At 33.8% G+C, this 21,057-nt stretch overlaps 3 long non-coding RNA genes across 3 annotated transcripts in view; all 3 read right to left on the reverse strand.

Moving 5' to 3' along the window:
* The window catches only part of LOC129924407 (uncharacterized), a 116,035-nt gene that overhangs the window by 59,274 nt on the left and 35,704 nt on the right, over positions 1–21,057 (reverse strand). The window lies entirely within an intron of this gene.
* On the reverse strand, positions 285–5,501 carry LOC129924409 (uncharacterized). Its single transcript, XR_008776330.1, has 3 exons — positions 5,436–5,501; positions 5,145–5,207; positions 285–3,634 (listed from the first exon to the last, which is right to left on the reverse strand). It is a non-coding gene; the product is annotated as an uncharacterized LOC129924409 (long non-coding RNA).
* LOC129924410 (uncharacterized) lies at positions 7,145–16,011 on the reverse strand. The gene is made up of 7 exons (XR_008776331.1): positions 15,990–16,011; positions 15,771–15,830; positions 13,732–13,800; positions 12,490–12,514; positions 9,200–9,259; positions 7,733–7,804; positions 7,145–7,474 (listed from the first exon to the last, which is right to left on the reverse strand). It is a non-coding gene; the product is annotated as an uncharacterized LOC129924410 (long non-coding RNA).

Consider the following 21,057-nt stretch of genomic DNA (forward strand, 5'->3'; position numbering starts at 1 on the left):
CATTTGTCTTCAGTGAAATTATTACAGGATTGTTTCCACAGTATTTTAAAATTTGCTATGTTGTCTTCTTCATCAGTTATTTTAGTTAATGTACCGTACACCTTAATAATGTTGATTCATCTATATTATATTATTTCTGTAAGCAAGTACTCATGTAATCACAAAACAGTGTATGATGCTGGCGAAAACTTGTTACTGCAGATTACTAAACAGCTGTATGCTGGTATTTGAGTTTGGTGTAAACAAATACAGACAAAACTCCACAAATAAATGACAGAAGAGGGAACTGTTTCAAAATTTTAATCACAACAAATAGTTCATAACAAATAGTTCATAACAATTACATGCAGGTAATAACCTTAGTACTTTATTTCCTCACATCGATAGTTTGATTATGCAACTCGCAAGTAACATTCCAGAAAAGCTGTGACTCAAACAGTATCCCTACAAAATAACTGTCCAGATATCATGGCTACATTAATTTTTAAAAAGTAAATGTTCGAAGTTAATATGCGAAAAAAAAAAGTTGAATACGAAGAAAACAGGCACCTTCCAAAGCTTCTAAAATAATTTTATATATAGTGCAATGCAATGTTGGTAAAAAAATAAACAATCAGGCCTTCAAGGGCCATAATTCTGAAATTCATCAGCAGAAGTAGAAAGACAATAGTATAAAGCCTGTGAGGCCACTGATCTTGTATCGACACTTGCTGTTCCTTTGGATCTAGATCAGTTGCTTGGAGAGAGGGAAACTGCTGAGGAGATATAGTTTCGACCATTGCCATTGCACAGGGATTCATTTCCATATAGTAGTTTCACAACTGAAGGATCACAATTAAATCAAGCTGGAACTTTTCTCATCTGGAGTCTTTGATCTCCCATCAAACTTTTACTCAGGTGGCAAATAGGGGAATGCTCTTCAGATATGGCAAATATCGAAGAAATAAAATACTTATGGTATACCAAAATCGAACCTGCTGCCTGTATGAAAAGGAAGGATCCACAAAGATTATGGCACCTTAACTGAAAGTAAAGGCAGCTATCCAGAGAGCTTAATAGGCCACCCCCAGCTGGTTGTGCGCAGGGTTAACAACAGTCATATAAAAAAAATATTGTTGGGAAAGCTAAAACAAATATGAATAATATAAAGTTAATTTAAAAAAAAATGTTTAGGCTATAATAAAACGCCCTAAACGTTGAAGGAAAAAGCATTGATCACACAATAAGCCTTCTATGATGGACTAGAAGAATTTATGACAAGGCAACACTGCAGGACATCAAAATAGTTCTAGGAGATTTCAATGCCAAAATTGGAAAAGAATTCGCCTTCAGACCAATAATCGGCAAAGAAAACTTATATGAAGAGGCAAATAATAATGACCTAACATTACTGGGTTGGGCCTGAGGAAAAGGAATGTCTATCTGTAGCACTAAATTCCAGCATAAGAAAATGTACAAAGCAACATGGATCTCACCTGATGGAAAAACCAAAATCAAATACATCATATATGGATAATCATAAGTAAAAGATGTAGATTTGATGTATTTCATGTAAGAAGTTTCAGACAAACAGATGCAGACCATCTAGTAGCCAAAGCTAAATTTAGACAAAGAGTAAAAGTAAAATATACAATAACCAAAGTAGCACAGCAATATGATAATCAAAAACTCATGATAGACCCACTTGATGCAGAAACTTAAGAATTCCTAACACATCTAACAGCATTGGGAAAGGACAATTACAATCTAGACTATAATTCTAAGGGCACTTACTGATTCCCTCACCTTTCACTAGTTACGTTACCCCGATTGTGGTGAACTAAAAAAAATACAAATTTAACTTGTTATTACTTAACTTGTCTCTAGAACAGCGGTTCTCAACCTTTTAAGCTTGGCGACCCCTTTTTAAAAATTCCCCACACACACACTCAGCAAAAGAAGAATAGACAATAACAATCCATATTTTCGATGGTCTTAGGCGACACCCAAGGGGGTCGCGAACCCCTGCTCTAGAACAACTAAGCCAGTTCACAAATGGAAACTACAGCAATTAAAACTTCCCAAAATGATGTTTCATTCCCAATTTTATCTTCAAGTTGCTATAACAAAAAGACAATTTTATACTTCTTTCTGTTTTAATCACCATTTTAAAAAAAAACTCCTTTTGAAAGTAAATTTCAATGGCAGTATGTGGCCCCTAACTTGTTTTTGTAGACATTATATTTTTCTATCAAAGCTAGGACAAAAATTTTGTTTTATGTGTGTAAAATGTTTTAAAAAGAAAAAGCAGATATAGATATTTTATTTTGTGTGTTGGGGTGGTGGTAAAAAAAAAAAAAACGGCCAGAAGGATGTGTTTGTGTGTGGGAGATCAATATAAGTGAGCCGCTCTAATTCAAAGTAATATCTTAGAAGAGTATTGAAATTGGATGGGGGATATTGGTTCAAAATGTTACATGAGAACAGTTCACAGGCCAGAAGTGTGTATGCAAAGGAATTTAAAGCTGGCCACTTCAATTAAATGAAGCATATACTAGAATTCACAGACCAAAAGATAAATTGTTGAAGCACAACAACAGACATAGCCTGTGGGTAATCCTAATTATAACAAATGAGCAATAAAAAAACAACAACATGCTATTAAAAGTAAAGCAGATGACATGGTTGGATTTAAGCAAAAGAAAAGGAGAGTCTGACATATAGAATGCAGGCATATTGAACAGACAAATAATGCTAAAGAAAGAAACCAGAAAGCAGTACAAGGAAGCAAGGCGAAGGGTTACAAAATCTGTCAGAAAGAATAAAAATGAGGCAATACAAAAAACAAAGAGCACTCATTGAGAACCTTGATGCGAGAGGAATGGGCATGAAAATAAGGGATAACAAGAATGGATTTCAAACAAAATTACACATGTATGAGAACTATAATGGTGTCCTCGTCACAAAAAAAACAGAAGGGTCATTGACAAATGGGCTGAATACGTTGAGGAGTTCCTAATTAAAACAAGATGGAGACAAAGGAAAATATGAACAGCAACCAACACTATAAACCTACAAACACTATAAACTCACCAACTCTAATTTAAACATCAGAAATAAAAAATTACGAAGCACCAGGAGAGGACCAAAATTACAACAGAGCTAATAAAAATGGAGGAAAAAACCTGAATTCACAATAAGACTAACCAATATCAAGAATTTTGGAAGAAGTAATACTAACAGATTGAAAGCAGCACTCATAACATAAATACAAACTAAAAAAATGTCAAGAAAACAATGTACTAGTACATCAACTTAAATCGCTTATGATGGTATCAAAAGGAAATATCTCTATGAAATACTGAACAACTTAACAAGACTTATGCATATGAAATTAAACAACTCAATTTTACAGTCATAACATATAGATCTAAAACACACAAAAAAAATATTTTAATATTAAAAAAACACAACAATCATTCAAAAAGACCTGAATCAGACATTTTTCAAATTGTCCCAAACTTGTTTTTTTTTCCATATAATTGCCCAAAACTTGTTTTTTTTTCATTCTGAAGGAAGTTACATTTTTGTAGAATAAAATTTCAGTATATTTAAGGCTGCTCAAATGTTTTCATTTATTCCTTTCATTGACAGTCTGTGGATAGGTTAAAAACAAAATTTAGTGATATCAAAGACTCTAATAAAAGCAAGTCATTTTAATTAAAAAAACAAACAAAAAAAACATAAAATATACTTTAAAAAAAAACAAAGCTTATATTTAAGTGTGATTGTATCAGTTAGTTTGGATCAGTCATGTAATTATATGAAATGCCAAGACATAGTAAATCTGTGCGATTAGAAATATTTTTACCAATTGTTTTTGTTTAGCTTTCTCAATGTACTATGATCCTATCACTTGTTTGGACCAGTTGTGAAAGGGGGAGGGACGAAGGGGGTATCTAGGTGAATGATGACATGATTGTTATCTAAATGCATACAAATAATGTTCACTGATGTCTCAGGAGTTCTGAGGGGGACTAATTCAACTTATACCACAACATCTGTCAAGTATGATTTCTTTTTTTTTTGCTCAAGATACCCAACAAAATAATTAATTACAGTAGCAATAGTTAATTAACTAATTGGTTAATTTTTTTAAATTGATTCTTGCATTGGCATGTAAAAGAAATAATTTAGCAAAATTTCAGCTTGACCAGAGATTAGGTGTATGAGAAAAAATGTGTACAAACTTTTTACCATACAGACAGATGGAGTGAGTGTAAAAAAAACAACAACATATAAATGACATCATGTTTAATTTTCTATAGAGGAGCATTAATTGGATGGGTACTTGGTCATGTGGTACACACTCTGAACAGATGTCATGATGGTCCTATGCACAAACCTGGCCCATCCCCTTGTCATCCTGTAAGATTGGACTAGGATGTCAAAATAATGTTTTGATGTAGAATGCAATTTTTCTGTTTGTTTGCACTAAATTTTTTTTGTCAATGTATATTTTTTTCCACCTCATCTTGAGGAATAAATGTTTTGAGATGACAGGGCATTTTGTAAAGAACTCTTTCTATACTATAAAATCGTAGAATTGAATAGCTCTTTTTTATATACACACACACAATAACATGTAGTGGAACATGTAGCCGTCTAGTAACCATCATAAAAAGGGCATCAAAAATTACACTCACAACATTGCCACATTTAAAGGAACTTTTTGAACAAAAGTGTCTAAGGAAAATCGAAAAAATCTTGGAAGACAACAGCCACCCGCTCCATCAGAACTATGTCAGGTCGTCGTGAAGTGGGCGACTGCTGTCAATCAAAACAAGAACAGAGGGGTACAAAAACTTGTGCGTACCTCACTCGGTCAGACTATATCAATGCCACTCGTTGATCAGGAAACATGAACAGGACCAAGATGCCTGTGTGTAGTCGCTGAATAAACTTTCTATGTTGTGTCTGTTGTATTTATGTGTATGTTTCTGTTGTGTTGTCTTTATATGAGAAAAAGAGTCCTTGTAATCACAACAAATTACCATTAGGATCAATAAAGCAGTCTTAGTATTTCTTAAGATTGTGGCATATAAAAATAGTAGCATGTTTATATAAAACTTGAAAGACTTTACAAATATTGTTAAATCACTCACAGTTTGGCAAGCCATATTAATATAAACTGGATCAGTTTCAGTTGGGCATTTGGAACCATTAAGCTGTGGAATGTTCAAACAAGAAAATCAAAGAATGGAGATTAATTCACAGAACAAACTTTAGAGAACTCTATCCTATAAAATCATAAAAAATGATAACTTCACTTTGTGCACAAACACAGTATTATGTAGGATTTTTTTTTATATTAGCCTGAGGCAAATACAATTATAAAAAAACAGCATGTTGATAAACTTGAAATAAGACTTTACAAATATTGTTAAATCACTTACAGTTTGGTCAGCAACACAGGTAGAGGTTCAACTAACAGTTGCAGTTTGACTCTCTGAAGTCTTGAGCTGGAACTAGAATGGTCAAATAAAAAATTTGAGATCACAAACACTCTAATAAAAAAAAGACATCATTTTAACAATAAAAATACATGAAAACTGGAGCTCAAACATTCTAATAAAAAAAACACAGTCATTTTATTAATAAAAAAACAACTTTAAAACTTATTTAAGAACTCTATCCTATAAAATCATAGAAAATTATAAATCTACTTTATGCACATATTTACAGTATCAATTTTATTATACAAGTTTGTAATATATATATAGAAATAACAAGATTACAAAGAGAGTTTGTGTGATCCCCCATTGAAGTCACCAATAGACCAGGAATATTTAAGCCATAGTCTTGTTTTGATCGTTAAAATTAATAAAATTGTAAAAAAATAATTTGGCTTTTTTTCCACAAACAGGACAACACTTCATCTTTAATAAAACTCTTCTGGAATAAGTAGAGTAGAGATCCAACTGATCACCTAAAAACAGAATGGAAACCTCCCAGACAGTGTCTGTGGCACCTGGTGCGGTAGCTCAGGGTGTCATCCCTTCCCATCAACTTTCTTCAAATATGTTCCAATAAACACTATTGCTGGTTAGTTCTTTTTGTGGAACAAATAGAGTGAGATGATTACTTACTATTATTGATTTTTACTTCAATGTAAAATGAGTCTCAATTCTTTTATAAAATCCCAGTTTATGACATTTATTCTACTCAAAAGCAGCTATTTCTTATCATTTATGGAATCTAAAATTAAAAAGAAAGGGGGGGGGGGCAAAAATTGGCTGTTCTAAGCTAACTTTGTACAGATCTAGATCTAGTATTTCACAGCCTATGATTCTGTGGGGTTGATAAAATACCTTTAAATATCCCTATGCACATTAAAAAATAACTTTATGAAGCTGCTTACAGATCTAGATCTATTCTAGATCTGAATTAGATTTTTTTTTTACATGCAAGTGAGAAGGGCAAAGGTTTTCATTGAAGAAATATTGGTTGCGCTTAATCTCTCTTTTAACATGATAAAGAGAATCAAGCTGATGTTCCCTAACTTGCAGAATGTATCTTCTGTGGTAGCTACTGGAATAGTCACTAGCGACTATCTAGGTTCCATTACTTATGAAGGCCTAAATTCAAATAATGAAATCAGGGGCATTTTAGGCAGACTCAATTACTTTTTTTATATTAGAAACAAGTTCAATGACTAATTAAAATTATCTGCCTGAAAAACAAATGTTTAAAATGTTTTTTATTAGTGATTGTAGAGGATGCCAAAGCTTTCATAGCTAACTCTGCAAAAAAAGGTATGGAAGAAGAAAATCTGAATGATATAAAATATTTCCAGTGTTTGGATACCTTGTAAAGAAATTGCCTATCAACAAAACTTTTTTTATACAAAACTAGATGTCACTGATCCAGCTAAAAAAACATTAAAAACCATTACATCCGGTTTAAGTCTATATTCACTAGTAACAAAAATTCTCATTCTTTTGAATACATTTTCTGTTGCTGCTATTATAGAATGTGAAGTACGGTACACAAGAGGCATTATGATCAGTAAATCATTGCAAGGTGACAAGAACGTTATCATTCTAAAACATTTTCTAGAAAAGTCTAAGACAAAGACTGCAAGTGTAAATATTTTGACAACTGTACAAAATATCTTATGTAACTTTATGCTGTGTTTAGGATTGCTGCCCTTTGTGTATGTTATGTGCTTGAATGATTTAATTTTAGTCTATCCTTAGTATATTTCTTGATATTTAGGAAAATACACATTTTCTTCTTAAAATACACATTTCCAGGTCTGGGAATACACAATTCCCTTTTGGCATGTAAGCATCTCTGCATATACAAACATTAAAAACAGAGTGTTGATAAACTTGAAATTAGACGTTATTAACATTGTTAAATAACTCACAGTTTGGTCAGCAATACTGGTTGGGATGCTTTCAGTTAGGCTCTCCGAAGTTTCAGGCTGGATCTGGTGTGGTCAAACAAAAACAAACAAATAGAGCCCAAACACTCTAATAAAAAAAAAAAGTCCCCTTTATATTAAAAAAAAACAACTTGAAAAACTGAACAGTCATTAAAGAACTTTATCCTATAAAATCCTAGAAAATAATAAATCTACTTTATGCACATACACAGTATTAACATTTTTATATTAGCTTGTGATATATAGAAAAAATAAAAACAGCATGTTGATAAACTTGAAATTAGACTTTATTAAATGACTCACACTTAGGTCGGAAATACTTGTAGCATTTGAATTAATCGTTTCAGTTAGGTCGTCTGAAGTCTTGGGCTGGAGCTGTAATGGTCAAATAAAAAAATTTGAAATAACAAACATTCTAATTTAAAAAATAAAAACAACATGAAAACAACTGAATGTTAAATGTTGTTAAAAACCTCAATTAATTGGATGGCTACTTAGTCTAGTTATAAAAACATATTGACTAATAATGTAGTCAATAATAATGTAATCTTTTTTTATACTATAATTTCTTTTTTAATGCTTGCTTGGCCAGTAATTTGTCTAAAAAAAAAAACTTTCAAAAACCAAATAAATATACTAACTAAAGTAGGGCAGAAAAGCGCTTGGTTTCTGAACCAGGGATCCTGGGTTCAAATTCTGTTGAAGGCTGGGAATTTTAATTTCGGGATCTTTGGGCACCTCTAAGTCCACCCAACTCTAATGGCTACCTGACATTAGGTGGGGAAAAGTAAAGGCGGTTGGTCGTTGCGCTGGCCACTTGACACCCTCATTGACCGTAGGCCACAGAAAAAGATGACCTTAACATCATCTGCCCTATAGACCACAAGGTCTGAAAGGGAAACTTTGTAGTGTAGTGATAAGTGCTCTGGACTGCTGTCATGATGGTTGCTACATCAAACCCACCTAACGGCGGTCATTCCCTTGCCATCCTGTAGAAGGTTTGGACTAGGATTTAATAATCTTCATTTCTGATGTAGTACCCAAACTACAAAAACACTAAAAAAAAATAAAAAATTTAGTTCAATCTTCCTCCATTGTCTGGTGTGAATTTAAACTGCCTATAAAAGTTTTGCTTTATGTCTTGGATGTGAAAGTTTGTTAGTTAAAAAAAGTAAAAGGTTTGCAATAGTATTTTTTTAAATATCTTTTTTTTTTTCAGTTGTTTTTAGGGATGTAATGTCTGGAGATTAATTAAATGGTCACCCTGTAAAGAACTTTTTCAATCCTATTGAGGATTTTCATACATGGCAGAACAACTAAATAGCTAAGTGTACAAAAAGAAGGAAGTTTTGATCAGTTTTTGTTTTTTAAAATATATAAGTACTTTTTAATGCAGCAGAATGAAATTTTCTTAATTTTTCTGCTTGTAGCAAAAAAAAAATGTCAATATGGAAGGACATGCAGACTTCACTCTATGACTTAAAAGTATTTAAAACAAGAGGGGATCTAACGTAAGATAATGTAATTAATATATTGTTAAAATTATATCTTAATCCTTTTTTTTAGAGTTGGCAACTGTAATATCAAATTAAGCATTCTTGACATTGTTTATTTATTATAAAAAATTTTCAATAAATTGTTAGAAAACTAATAGCTCTACTTTCTACAGGCACAAATAGCCTTACCAGTATACATCTCTTTGCACCATAGAGAGATAATGAAAGCATTAAACTTGAAATAAGACTGTTCAAATACTATTTAATGACTTACGGTCTGATATCCTGTATATATTACTGAGTCATAAACATGGTTTTCTTCTGTACTGTTCGCCTATGGAATGAAAAAAAAATCTAATAAAATTTTAACAAGTTAAATATAAAAACATTTTTCTTAAAAAGGCATGCATCTCCAATAGCCTCAGAAAAACCAGACCTTGGACCTAGTCTAACTATTTATCACTAACAGAAGGGGAAAAGGCGAGTACTGACACTTAAGCAAGTAAGATTTGGGTAGGGAGGGGCTAATTAGCCTGGCTGGTTACCCACATGGAGAGGGTGGCATCATTCCATCCAGGATTAAGGCATAAGCTTCATCTCACTTCCATAAGATGATCCATTGTCATTTTTCAATTTAAAGAGGCCATAGATATGGTTGACAGAATCAATGTAGGCAATGACCAGTTGAAAATTCTTTTAATAAGAACTCTTTTTTCATCTCTAAACTTTTCACATGATGAATCTTCTTTAAGGGGAGATAATATGGGACATTTCAAGAAAGATGTTTGACATCCGATAAGGATGCAAACTGTGAGCAAGTAGAATTCCATTTATTGAGTATGAGTACTTATTGAGTACTTATCTTCTCTATAAAGTAACATCTGTCTCTGGACACAAAAAAATGATCCTTATTAAATTATTTCATCTAATAAGAGAAGAGACAATTCTCCACACTTTATAATATCTTATATTTTGATGTTATTGTTCTCACATCATTAGCTATATGCAACTATACCGACAACTCTTGCTAAATCTAGTAAATCTAAAATAACCAAGTAAGTTAAAGCTAAAATAGCTACACATCTTAAGACTACAGAAATAAACTTTCTAAGTATTCAAAATAAATCACCAGCTTTAGGAATTTTATTATAAAATGAATGGCAGGAACAGAAACTTTGACAAAATTAGACAATTTAAGTTAGAAAATTCTAATTGGTACTATGAAATTTTTTGTACAAAATTTGACATAATCGTAGATGAGTTCTTATAAGCCATATAAAATATAAAAAGCACAGTAATAGCAGAAGAAATTACTTCATAATATTGAGTACACAGATCATCACACTCTAGCTTAAGAGTACATGCAAGAACTATGTAACCAATTATCAGAACTGAAATTAAACATAAAACGTTTTTTTTTAATTATGGGTGGATGCAGTCATTATGACATCAATGGGAAAATATTGACCATAGACCAACATAAAACCTTAGGATATGAATGAACTATTTTATAGAGACATTACAACATTTAAGTTCGTACCAAATTAAAAAAAAAACAAAAAAACTAGACTAAACAACATCAGAGAAATTAAGCACTGGTTGTGTGTGTGTATTTCATGTTTGATAGTGTTAGTTTTTTAAAAAATCTATTTTGTTATTGTAATAATACTGAGGTAGGCTATTGTAGTCAAATTGAATTTCCTTTCGCTCAGACTAATACAATTATTATTATGGATGGCTGCCTGGTCGTGCGGTTTGCATTTTACAAAAAACATTTTATTCTATAGTATCTTACAGACATGAACTAGTGGTAGATTATGACATTATAGAAATTAACATTAATTAGTACATGGATACACATACAATGATGTACTTATCTTCTCTATAAAGTAACATCTGTAATTTATAAGATAATCTCTCTGGACTATCTGACCATGATGTCAATAATACAGGGTGCGTCAAAAAAAATGTATACACACTTTGAACTGTCATAGACAATTTATTTCCCCTTCTACTATCCTAAATTTCTTGACATGGAAAGCTTAATGTCCGATTGGAAAAAATAAATGTGATTAATGTTCAAACTGGTGGCCTTCAGCATTGCTGAGTATGAGTCAATACTGATTTCGTACATCGTACCAAGTGTCCACCGAGATTTCTGCGCACACCGCCTGAATCTCATTCCTCAGTGTGTGAAGGTTACGTGGTTTACGTTTGTACGCCTCATCTTTAACTGTGCCTGATAAGAAGAAATCCAGAGGAGTGAGGTCTGGAGAGCATGCAGGAAACTCAATTGGTCCCCTGCATCCTATCCACTAGCCTGGATCCAGGTATGCTCGTACTTCCCTATGATAGTGCGGAAGGACGCCATCTTGTTGGAAACAAAACTCATCACCGTATAATGCACGAATGGAAGGGAATATGGAGTCAGCAAGCTCACGTCTCCAGTGTCTTTGAACCGCAGCTACATTCTCAAACTTCCAGTACCACATCATTATCTGCTTCCGCTCTTCAAAACTCTAACGTACGTCCGCCATGTTGCAGTTACTTCCTTGTCACTGCTGCAACTTGTTGAAGAAACATAACATTACTTTCTCACAGAAATTTAAAACCTTGTAGAACGGGAAATCAATTGTCTATGACAGTTCAAAGTGTGTATACATTTTTTGACGCACCCTGTATATATTTTCAAATAAAAGCAGTTATGACTTTAAGAAATTTAAGTCATGTGAAACTCAACTAATAGGTCTTATTGATGGAGTCAGGATTTCCTGCTAGGCAGAGAACTAACTGTACTAATGGCAATGTCTTTGATTCCCAAGATTAAGGATGAGTGCCGTGTAATAATATGAATGCTCCAAATCTACATCAATTACATTTAACTCAAGATTAGTATAAGAAACAGTCTTAGGCACACAACTGTTTCAAATGTTCTTAAATGATCTCCTTAATTATAGAACAATATAAACAACACAATATGACAACATGCTGAATTTTTACATTATGAAACTAGATACCTGAATCAACCAAGAAAACCAAAGCCTTATCTAGTTTAGATGAACCAAGAAAACTGAAGCCATAGCTGAGTTTAAATTAACCTTACATACACATAGGATATAACTATCTTCTTTTTTGAAAGAATGTCTGTAATATGCTAAATACATCTGTCTATCTACCCACCCATTTTTATATTTGCTAATTGCATTTGACAAACAACATGAAAATAGTGCAAATAAATGTGAACATCATAAAGGCCATCTGTTTCTGTGGCCTATGGTTATCGAAGCTGTCATGTGGCCAGCACAATGACCAACCATCTCTACTTTTCCCCAACTAATGTCAGGCACCCATTATAGCTGGGTGGACTCAGAGGTGCTCGAAGATCCAGAAATTAAAAATCCCAGTCTTCACCAGGATTTGAACCCCGGACCCTGGTTCAGAAGCCAAGAGCTTTACCGCTCAGCCACCATGCCTCCAAATATGTCATTGTACATTGTTCAAATTATCCATGCATAAGTTAGGTTTGCAAAAAAGAAACATTAAAAAAATAAAATAAATTCTTACCTAAATTGAACAGCTGTTGAGGAGCCTGAGAAATGAAAAAAATGAAACAATATTGAAAGAATCTTTTTTGTTGTTATAAAATTGGTTTCAACCAAAATAAAAGTGAAAATATATTGTGAATTTGTTTACTTAAAGGGGGTTCCAAAGGACTGTCAATGCCGGGGGAGAAAGTGGAGATAAGCACCCACTTTCCAAGAAATGCTCCCATTGCTTGCGTCTCTAAATTTGTTGAATTTGTGAATTTGTTTATTTAAGTTTATTTATAACAATTAATTTTTTTAACGAACAGTAACTAATAAAAATCAAACAAATCTTACATTACTAAAACAGTTAGAGACAAAAGGGCCGCCACAAAGTTTTAAAAGTAATGTAAAAATGTAAGTAATGCATATAAATATGTAAGTGCATCTCCTGGGGAGATAGCGTCTCCAATCAGGAGTTTTGAATTTGGCCTAAATATATAGTGTTTTTGCTTAATAGAAACTTGAAACAGAACATTATGCTAGTTTAGACATTTCACCTAGATGCATGTTTAATATTTAAAGAAAGGGAACAGACTAAAAGCAGCTGTCACATTTTTTTAAAGCACATTTAAGGCCATGGTGAAATAAGTTTTTCAATAGCATTTCTAGTTTCTGAGACATTAGCATGACAATAAGCACAAAAGGCAGCTTTTCAATATTGGTGCTGTTAAAAATGTACATGAATGGCTGACTTATGAAACAGAAGATATTGATATACAAAAATTCGTGAATGATTTAGCTAACTTAAACAATGCTAGGAGGATTCTATCAGCTTTGAAGATATAGGATGATGAATATGTTGTATTTTCCAGCCAGCTTTTTGCCCTGAGCTCTTTTGCGGTCTGTACCAAGGAAGAATAGCATAATTTGTTGTTTTTTTTCAGCTGGTTATGCTGGGTTAATGTGGTAACAGGATTTGTGAATTAATTAGGGGCATTTAAAGACTAAGAGGGCCTGGTTTAGAGTTTTATAAAGATGGGAGTAGTGTCTACAAAGGGGTGGGTTTATTTATGCCCAAATAGTAATCATCTTCTTTTTTGAAGTACCATCTGTATTATATTATTAAAGTACCAAACATGGGAAACATAAAAAGGATGAGAAAGTTGGTTTAAAAATCAAAACAAATGTAGCTTATAATCCTTTAAATACAAAAAATAATTTCACCGTAACCGACATTGAATACTCTTTTCCAAATGTAAATTAAAATGCCAGTACAAACCAATGCGACAGCAATCAAGAAAGTTGAGCAAATTGAAATGACCATTAGGATTTTTTTTTTGCATTGAGCCTAAGAGAAAAAAAAAACAAAAACAATATTATAATTATGAAAAACATTTAGAAAAAAGTAAAGTAAAAAAATAATAATTCCGAAATCACAATATTTGTCTTAAAATCTCAACAAATCTATAATACTCTTCTAAAAACCAATTGTCAGAGAAGTACTACACTGTTGCTATTAATGACTGTGGTGTGTCAGTGGTGTGTACTTATATTATTCTGGCACCAAGTCTTTTTGTGTGCTGACTCCTAAAACACAATTTTGCTGCTGTATTGCTTTTAGTTATAGACCTTTGTTCTCACTATGATGAATGTTGGTTTGATGGCTCTATAATGCTACCTTACACACTTTTGCTGCTGTATTGCTTTTTGTTATAGACCCTTATTCTCACTATGATGAATGTTGGTTTGATGGCTCTGTAATGCTATCTTACAGTTCTGTTGGTTTTGTGGCTCTATAATGCTATCAGTGATACATATTGGAAATCACACACGGTGGCGCAGGAATTCACATATTTGGGAACAACAATAGCCAGCAACCTAGATTTAGACACTGAGCTGACAAAAAGAATAGGAAAGGCTTCTGCAGCAATGGCAAAACTCTCCAAGCATGTGTGGGAAAATACCAAATTGACCACGGTAACAAAAATCCTTGTCTACAATGCCTGCATTCTGAGCACATTTCTCTATGACAGTGAGAGCTGGGCAGCTTACATGCCTCAAGAACACAGATTAAATAGCTTCCACCTACGCTGCCTGCGACGCATAATGTGCATCTTCTGGAGGGATCATGTCACCAACCAGGAAGTTTTGACACAGGCCAACATGCATAGCATCTACGCTCTCCTTAAACAGAGAAGACTATGCTGGCTCGGTCATGTCACTCGTATGTCAGATGGAAGAATTCCTAAAGACATGTTACACGCTGAGCTTGCAGAGGGAGCCAGACCCAAGGGCCGCCCAATACTAACCTACAGAGATGTCTGCAAGCAAGACATGAGAGCCACGGGCATTGACCAAAGTGTGTCGGAGGAGATAGCCCAAGACCAGACAGCATGGAGACAGGTTGTACATGCTGGTACAAACTTTGCCGAATGCAAAAGAAACTAAGCTGCGTCAGCCAAGAGAAAGAAAAAGAAATCTGCCCTGTCAGCTAGCCCTTGGACAGATGTATATACATGCATGAACTGTGGCAAACTCTGCTGCTCTAGAATTGGCTTGATCAGTCACTCCAAGCCAGTGACTCATCTGGGCACATCCATTGTCTTCTGAGACAGAAAGAGCTATATATATAATGCTATCTTGCAGTACTGTTGGTTTTGTGGCTCATAATGCTATCTTGCAGTACTGTTGGTTTTGTGGCTCTATAGTGCTATCTTGCAGTACTGTTGGTTTTGTGGCTCTATAGTGCTATCTTGCAGTACTGTTGGCTTACCCTTGTTTAATGTGAGTATGCAAACTGTTACTACAATCTTGCAGCAGTTTTGATGCCATAGTTTTGTACAATAGTATTGCAAGGATATTGCCTTTTGCCTCTCTAAAGGGACTGAACTTTAGGCTTGTATTGGAACTAGAGGTGGCTCATGTTTGTTATTTTTATTATCATGTTACTATCTAAAAAAGGAATGTGAGTCCGTATCATCCTTACTACTTCTGTGAAGAATGCTGTGAAAGGTACACCCATTGTTTTAAGAGCATTTTATATAGTGATTCATTGTTAATACACTTTTACATATAGTGTGATACATTTGCATCACACATGAAAGTCACCACATGAGATATTACAATGAATTTGCTATCACCTTGTCCATGATTCATTATGAAGCATGAATGTGTACTAGAATTTCCGGGGTCTAAGAAAATAAGGTAAGGCTTAAAAATAAAAAGATCACTGTGAAAATTAGAACATTAGATTAAACATTGCACATTTTATTTTTCTGGTTTACTACATAGATTTTGTAGATAAAAAGTAAAACATACCATCAGCATTAGTTGAATAGGTTGGGTCAGTGGTCTGGTTAAGTCTGGTTGTGTTTGAGGCTATGAACAAAGAAAGTGAATAATTGTGTTTTATTTTAAATCAAATATTAATTAATTAATTTTTTTTTATAAAGTTTGCATCAATACAAAGTTGAAACATTATGGCTTTTATTTTTCTAGCTTACTACATAGACTTTGTAGATAAAAAGTAAAACATACCATCAGCATTAGTTGAATAAATATACTTCGCTGGTCAAAGATTAATTTTTCTTTTGTTGACTTCATTTTCATGCATATTTCTTTGTTGGTTGAACTGCATTCTTCTGCCAGAAAGGGATTCACTTTTTTGTGTTTTTAGTTCTCTACTTCCATTACATAAATCAAGGATGTTTGTGTAACCCATGGCTTAAGTTTCCTTTGCTTTGTTCCTAGGATCTCAGAGGCTGACTTGTGCAATATTTTTCTGATAGTATCCATGAGTTAATATCCTCATGTACGGTTTAAGGTTGAGAGTTCAAATTTACTAATACTAGTCTGGGTGGACACAGAGGCGCCCCGAAGATCCAGAAATTAAAAATCAAAGTCTTCACCAGCATTTAAGCTACAGGACCTGCGGTTCAGAAGCCAAGCACTCTATCACTCAGCCGCCACACTTCCATGGTCAAGCCAAGTCACCAATTCAAAAATCATAAAAAAAGATGTTTGATTTCTTTTCTTTCTAAATATCTTTGCGTTTGATGCTGTAGACTAAGGTAATCCATGTTTCTGTATAAAGGGCCAACCTGTGAATGTTTGTAGTATGTGGCTTGGACAGGAGAAGATTCAGAGGTAGAACAGAGAGGCAAGTGGAGGTTTTAGTGTGAGTTTGTTTTGGACGTTTTCAATGCTTGTAAATAATGTGATCAATGAGACTTGATACTTTACATGTATATGTGTTGACCTGTACTATTTCAAGAGCATCACACACAAGTATTCAATTTTTTATTTCAGCTAAAAGTGAATTAAAGTATTTCCCTTGTTGTACTAATATATTAACAAATGTTTTTACTTTTCAATAAAAAACAAGGGTGAAATTTGTATAACTGTATATTTATTTTTAAGTGTAACTGTATTCTTAAGTCTATTTACTTTACCATAAATAAAAACTTATTGGTGTGATTAATATCTCAGCCAACCCATACCCTCATGTGTTGTTGTTTTAAACTTTTTTATAAAAAGCCAGCCAAGGAATGTATTTTATAAAAAGCTAACTTATGTCTGTTTTAGAGAATACTTCCAGTTGGCCCCCTTCAGTTGTAGAGTGACTATGGTTCATCTCAAACACTTTTTCATGTAGCTGTGGAGCCCTATTTTGGAGAGACATTCCCGTCCACAAATATTGCAGGTTAAGATGACTTTCAATTAGGTGGTAGAGGAGCTGGCCATTTTTCACATGGCATGCTTTTCTTCCAGAGCCGAGGCCCATGTTTTTTTGCTGTCCCTAGTGAAGGCTAAGGCAATGTCAATGGTCAGTATCAATGTTTGCTGATTTTAGATCCCATTTTGTTACATCCATGTAAAGGAGGTCAGAGCGACCAGTTTTAAAACTCAAGTGGCCCACAGAGAATAATTTTCAGGATGCGATTGTCTTCCATCTGGCGAAAATGTCCAAGCCAGCGCAGGTGGTGTTGTCTGAGGACTGTAAAGATACCTGTTCGTGCAAGAAGGATGTCTTTCTTTCCATGTGATTTTCAAGATTCTTTGGAGAGAGCGCCAATGGAATGAGTTTAGTTTTTTCTCTTGCTTTGCATAGGTGGTCCACGACTCACTGCTGTACAATAGCTTACTCAGAACGCATGCCTTGTAGACCTCCATTTTAGTCGCTGTAGTGAGCTTCTAGTTTTCCCAAACTCTTGACTTGAGTCTAGCGAATGTTGAGGCAGTCTTCTGTAACCATTTCTCCTCTTCTAGAGACAGGTCATCCTAAATTGTGGATCCAAGATAGCAGGATTCATTAACAGCATCCAGTTTGTTATCGTCTATGAGGATGGAGGGTGATGTTGTAGCAGGTGGTCCCATAAAATTTTTTTTCTTCATGCTAATTGTTAAGCCATACTCTTTACAGAGAATACTATATATATGTATATAATCACACACACAAAACCTCAAGTAAATGTACAAAACTAAACTATATGAGTAATAAGATATTCACATAAAGACTGTTCACAAAAATACCTTTGTCCTCCACATTTAGTTTGTTTTCTTCATTCACCGGAGAATTCACAAAGTAACATCGCAAGAAAGGTAAGAGCTTTGAGAATGTGTCCAGGTCCAGACTTGTGTCAACTGTAATCACTTCCTTGGTCTTAACTGAAGGTCTTTCTTGATTCTGCAATGAAAACTTTTTTTTTATAGATGTCTAATTAATACATTAATATGTGCATAAAATCATATTAATGTTTTCCTGGCTGAAGAATGAGCACTTATTGAATTCATCCTAGCAAATAGAATCAGAATTGTGCTTATCTCTTTGTCTTTCTTAGTGTTATATAAGTTTGCTTTTTTTTTTTTTTTGTATTTGAAGATTTTGGTTCACTGTTTTATGTATAATTGCTACTTTAGTCTTCTATCCTGAAGGGTCTCTAAATTTAATGATTCTAATGATTCTACTAATGGTGCTATTCTGACTAAATGTGAATATTGATTTGTTATGAATCTCACTGCACTATTTTGTGTCTCTTCTTGTTTCTAAATGTTTTTTTCTTAAGTAGAGGGGTCCCAAACAGAGGATGCATATTCTTTTAACCCTAATCAAGGATAAATAACATTTTAGTTTGTCTTTATTGGATTTGTTAAAAAAAAAATATTTTAATAAAAACCTATTGCTTTGTTTGATTTTTTAAAATTTCACTATATGAGGTTCCATGATAATTTTTCATTTACTATAACACCTAGGTATTTGGAGTTTTTAGTCCATGTAACTGATTTACCTAGATGAAGATATGTGGTATTTATTTGTTTTAAATTTTTTATTACTCTTAATAACTGACATTTTTCTGGGTGGAAAGACATGCTCCAATTAGATTTCCATCTCTATAATTCATCTGCAAATAATCTGACAAATGCAACTAATGCAAATTGGTAATTCATTTATGTAAATTATACTAAGACTGTTCCTTGATGTACACCTGAGTTGACTGTTAATGTTGGTTTAGAGCCATTTTAATATTACAGGAAATATTCAGGAAATCCTGAATCCATTGATGTAATGAACCAGTGATGTTTTATTTTAAAGGCTAGTTTCACTGATTTTGAGTTCCTAGCCATAGGGGATAGGATGAATAGAGCTGTTAAGAGTAAATCAGATAAGTGGAGGTGGAAATAAAACCTCTTAACATAATAAAACACAAGAATTAAAGAGGAGCTGAATCTAAAAAGTAGATTGTGTTGATAGCAAGAGGAAAGTAGTGATTCTAATTGGCCACTAGTTAGTGGCAGTAACCAGTAAAAAAAAAATAGTCCACAGTGAAATAGCAAAGAAGACACTTAAGATTAATTCTGCAAGAAAATTCTCAATGTTACAAAAAATGTCAAGACTTTTTTTTCTATACTATGCTGCTCTTAAGATTTTCAGGATGGGACTACATTAATTTCTGATATTACATGTCCTGAGTACGCTATTCTGCCTCAACGTGGTACCTGAGTGGAAACGATCATTTGAGGAAGTGATCAGGCTAAATGAATAGCAAAACAAACCTCCTGTGGGAGCATTCAAGGGAATGCAAGAGCTTTCCCATTGCACTGAGTGGAGTAGAAAGAGAGCTCACACGTCCCTGTCAATAATCCATGCGCCGCTCCTCAAGGGACCGTTACACTAATGGCGAGTCCTGCATGGTTAGCTTGGCACAACATAGGAAAATGGCGGAGGTTTCCGGTGTACTCGGCCTTTGGCCATGCATTCTAGTCCATGCGCCCTGAGTGCCAGATAAATTGGAAATAGCAATGCTTTACATAGACATTGACTTGGATCTCTTCCAGACAGAATGGTTGTTCAAGCAGGCTTACAAGCCTAAAGCTTGAAGAGCCTTCAGCTAAGCTCTTTTGACAATTCAAACAGTATTACATGTACCTATAAAGATGTTATTCATTGACCAAAACCTAGGCTAAAATGTCAACCAAAGTGTACTCACCATAACATTTTTCATACTTTCGCTCACTTTGGCTGCAACTAAATTTGGATTCAGTGATTTCAATCCTTGATTGTCTGTCAGGTCCAGTGAACATTGGAGAGATAGCTTACTTTTGGCATTTCCGCTAAGGGATATCTGAAAAACTAAAAAATGTTATATACAGTTAGGATACATATTTAGAAGAAAAAAGAAATAATTTTGTGAATAGAAATCTCAAAACCAAAAGTGTAGCTAGAATGAAACTGAAGTTATAACAAACATAGGTTAGTCAGGAATAGTGTAGTGACACTTAAGACACTTAATCTTGGAGACTTAATGACATATTCCCCTGGTAAATAAATGTTTTAAAGTACTTTGAAGTCTTATCTAGAATGCATAGTTGAGAACTTGCATGTGTGTTAAGCAGTCTTCATTTAAAGCACAATAAAACATGGTAAGAAAAGTGAAATAGTGATTCTATTCATCTGGGATTTCTTTGTATGTAGATAAGTTTGAAAAAAAATGTATTTTAAAAATTGTAAAATATCCAGGGTCTAAAATTCTTGGTGACTAATATAAAAAAAATAAATTTACCATAGTTTATATACTACAATGTATCTTAGTCATCAATAGCACTAAGAGTACTAAGTTTGCGCAGGAGCTCATTTCCAGCTCTGGCTGGATAACTGGCCATGTTTTACTCCAGCAAAGCATCATTGAAGGATAGTTGCCTAATTTAGGTATAGGATGGATTCCTTTACTGTCTAAAGCTACAGAATGTGGTAATATTATCAACACACACAACCTTGCATCACACCATTCTCTACAGAGAAATAAGCTGACAGGTCCCTATTAAAACTGATTTAACCTTTCGACCCACATGCAGTAGCTTCAGAATAGCAAAGAATCTTGAAGGGCATCCGAGCTGAGATAGAAATCACCACCAGCCATCGTGACTCACTATATCTCACTGCTGAGATCGATAAAGTTGGCATACAAATCAGCTACCTGCATTTTTCCTGCATTTGATGCTAGACAAATATCATGTCAGATGTGTCTCTCCCAGCTCGAAATCCACACTGACTTGCAAAGATTCTATACATGCTTTTCTAAAAAGCATATATCATATATTTGAAAAG

This window comes from Biomphalaria glabrata, chromosome 2 (assembly GCF_947242115.1).
Source record: "Biomphalaria glabrata chromosome 2, xgBioGlab47.1, whole genome shotgun sequence".
Classification (NCBI taxonomy): domain Eukaryota; kingdom Metazoa; phylum Mollusca; class Gastropoda; family Planorbidae; genus Biomphalaria; species Biomphalaria glabrata.